Source organism: Cicer arietinum, chromosome 2 (assembly GCF_000331145.2).
Source record: "Cicer arietinum cultivar CDC Frontier isolate Library 1 chromosome 2, Cicar.CDCFrontier_v2.0, whole genome shotgun sequence".
Classification (NCBI taxonomy): domain Eukaryota; kingdom Viridiplantae; phylum Streptophyta; class Magnoliopsida; order Fabales; family Fabaceae; genus Cicer; species Cicer arietinum.
This window is the reverse complement of record NC_021161.2, coordinates 38,295,326-38,299,551: the sequence shown is the minus strand read 5'-3', so window position 1 is coordinate 38,299,551 and position 4,226 is coordinate 38,295,326.

Sequence of the window (4,226 nt, the reverse complement as noted above, 5' to 3'; positions counted from 1 at the left end):
TTTACATTTGCACAAAACATGGAGATCTTTAATTTATAGTATACGTATAAACCATATAAACACATGGCATTTCAGGATTTTTTTCATTTTATATTCACACCTGAAGAATTCTTTTTTCCTTCTTAGTGAGGTTGCATAATATGAGGATACGATTATGTATTGTCATTTATTTATTTTTTATAATAAATGATTAATTGTTAATTTAATTAAAAAATATTAAAAAAATTAAATTATATTAATAAAATTAAATAAAATATAATTAATGTCATTGAATAATTGTGCCAAAATAAATAATATTTTATATTATTTTAACAACTCTCTATTTTCTAAATGTTGCAAATAGAGTATATTTTTATTGTATTTTATAAACAATTCTCTCTTATTTTGGATTTAATAGATAAAAAAATGGGTAACCCTTCAATGTATCCAAAATAGGAGAAAACATTACAGCATAATACAAATAAATTAACAACTCTCTCTTATGTTAGATTTCATACAATGAAGTTGTTAATTTATTTTGAATAGACTGAACAATAAAGTATGATAAAATTGTTAAAATAATATAATATGTTATTAAAATAATATGATAAAGTTATTAAAATAATATAATATGTTATTTGTTTGACACATCTACTATATTAATTTTTATATATTTTTATTTTATTTTATTAATATAATTTAATTTATTTAATTATTTTTTATTTATAAAATTAATAATTTTATAAAATAAAAACTTAAGTGGTTGCATCCGACCTTCTCTCGAAGGAGAAAAATCCTTGGGCGGTCGCATTTCCAATTTCTTAAAGATTAAATAATAAAATATTTTGATATATAAATTTTAATATAGAATATAATAGATAAATTTAAATGAAAAATATCCAGTGTTGGAATGTGGTGAGCTAATTTGAATAAAACAAAAACTTAAATTAACCAATGCTTTTTAAAAAGGAGATACGTGATTGAATCGGTTAGAACTCTGCCTTCGTTCAATTGTTGAATTACGGTTGAATTAAATCATCAATAAATAAATAAATAAAATATTTCAGTTGAACAAGTGTGGTTCAATCAACTCGATTCAACAATTGGCAACATTAAACGATTCCTAGTTAAATTGATTGGTCTAATTCTTGAAACTTTGATAAGCATAATATTTGAATACAAACTTTTGAGCACACACATAAATAAAAAGAAAAATAATTAAATAATATAGTTAAATAATTTTTTATTTTTTATTTATGTGTGTTCAAATATTTTAATTTGAGATTAGGCCTCTTAAATTTATAAGATCGACTTACTTAAATAAATATAAATATTTTTTTATAACTATTATTATAATATTAAATTTTATTTTGTATTAAATTATTAAATTGCTAACATTTTTTATAATTTAAATACATTGACCTATATCATTGTTTGATATATTATCAAATAGAACTGAAATATAGTATTAAATATTATAAAAGACCGTGTTAAATATTAAAATAGAATTTATTAAATTTATTGATTTATTAATTTATTTATTTATTTACAAAAGTCTAACGGTAAATATGGTGTGGACATTCATAAATTAATAGTTAAGATATCTCGTTAGACTTTGAAAAATATTATATCTTAACAAAATAGATAATAGTTCACACACCAACCTAATATTTTTAAAGCATGTCAAATTTAAATTTTGCAAAATCTAATTCGGTCTAATCTATTTACATCAATAAACGTGATAAAATAATATATAAAAATCTAAGTTAATAGTATAAAACGGCACAATGTCACTTTCATTCGTAAATTTACGAATATATCTACATCATCCAAGTTAATAGTATAAAACGGCACAACGTCTATAAGTAATATGACCAAATCAAAGTGACATGAATATTCATGTATGTGGACCTCTAACATCAACGACTTAATCATTAATTGAATTAATAATTAATCAAAATTCATATATTAATTTAAATCCAAAAAAACACCGCAACAAAACGGAAAATAAAATAAGAAAATAGAAAAACTCACTAAAAATATCTCACGAAAACTTTGCAATTAATTGTGTGTTTTGACAAGAATATTTTTAGGATAATGACCTTCTATTTTTAGGATAATGACATTATATGAAGTCTTAAAAAAGACACATTCTTTGAAATATTTTACCAACACTTTCCAATGGTTTTCAACTTTTTCTACTAATGGGAAAACTTCTTTTATGATCAAACTGTCTGCTTAGTGCATAGTTGAAATGATAGTTTCCCATAAGAAATTTAGTGGATCCTGCAAATGCAAATGCATTGGCCACGACCAACCCACTCAAGCATCACATGTTTTCAAATTTAACACTCCTTACATTAATTAACACAAACTAATTAATTTACATTTTCTTTCAGATTAGTAAAAAAACCATAAATAGTAAATTATTTTATATTTTAATTTAATATAAATTATTTCATTTTTATTAAAATAAAATAATTAATTAATGTATATTTTATGTCCAAAATATTATTTTATTTTTATTCTACCTCAACTTAATATTATATTGGTAAAATACCTCCCACGATCTTTTTACTTAATTTTAGATAATAATTTAGTTATTTATATTTTTTTAATTTGATCATTTATTTAATTTTAAGTAACGATTTAATCTTTTATGTATTAAAATATCAATAATATTATCCATTTTATAGAAATTTAGAAAAATTTATCATCATTTTTAAACAAAATTCAAAAAATTCATTATCAATTTTAAGAAAATTCATATGTATTTATCAAATTCATCAAATAAAGAACTTTAACATTTGATCCTCAAATCAACAAGATAATTTTTCTTTTCTTTTTTATATTTTTCTCCAAATCCGATCGATCTTAAAATGCGAATTTTTTATTTGATGGATTTGATGTTGTTATTGGAGATGAAAATATGTATTTTATTTGAATATTTGAGTTATAAATTTGATAAAAAAAAATATAAATTTTATTGAAAATAGTTATTCATTTTCTGAGTTATGTTTAAACATAAAACATATTATTTTCCATCTTTCAAGGCTCACTAAAAGGTGCTGGGAAGTAGATTTGTTGAATGAATTGGAGGTTGTCAATTGGTGGTATTGTGTTGAATTCATATGATGGGGATGGCTGGTTGTGGGTGTTAAATAGGGTGGAGGGGTTCATTAAGTGACAATCAATTATTAAATTAGGTTTTGTTGGAGGCATTTAGAGTGTTTGGAGGTATGATATTCCATCTAAATTAAAAGGGATGAGTTGAGAAAAAGTGGGTAATAGCTTCTACATTTTAATAGCTTATTTTTTAATTATAATTAATTTACAAAGGAAGTGAGTGATTAAAAATGCATCTTTTTTTCAAAATATTTTCACAAGTTAAATGATATCACATCCCAACATAATACATAACTTACATATTTGATCCTTCACAAAATTTGTGTAATATTAGCAATTAACTAAAATTATATTAAAAGCTATAAAAACTCCTAATTCTTTAAATACAATCTATGATATGATCCAATAAGATAATTTTATTAAAGTAATATTATTATCTTATTTCGATATCACCTGTCATAACGTAAATTTTCCAAAATAAATATGTCCTAATTAACCCGATACTAGTAAAAATAGCATCTCTAAATAAGCATGTCTATGTCTATTACTATGATAACTGAACGATGTATGTAGCATGTGAGATGTCTATGTCGTAAGTGTCAATCCCACACAAACTAATGGTGAACAATTCAAAATCATTTAAAGGTATAAAACATGTAAGAATAAACATTTATACTTAACAAACAAGTTGTTACATGAAATATTGTGATTGTGCTATGATTTTATGCGGCAATGTGTTTGCTGTGTATACATATTTAATCTGCTTATCATTGACTTTGGGATACCAGTATTACAACTTTAAAGATATGGGTATCGTAGATATTTCAACTTTGTTATATTGGTTTATTGTGTTAAATTTATAGACATTTTATCGTTTTATATTATTAATTTTAGTATTATTAGTTTGTTTGTATTTTTTATTTATTTTTGGTTTTATTAACTTTAAATTATATTATTCTCAATCATTATAGTTTGTATCGATTTAAATAAATGAACTCCGTTTGTTAGTAAAAGAAAATATTGAATAGTTAATATGAATACTTTTGTTTTTGTATTATAGAACAGAAAAAATACTTTTGTTTTGTAAAACAAAAAGAAATTTTTTGTAAAATTATTACACT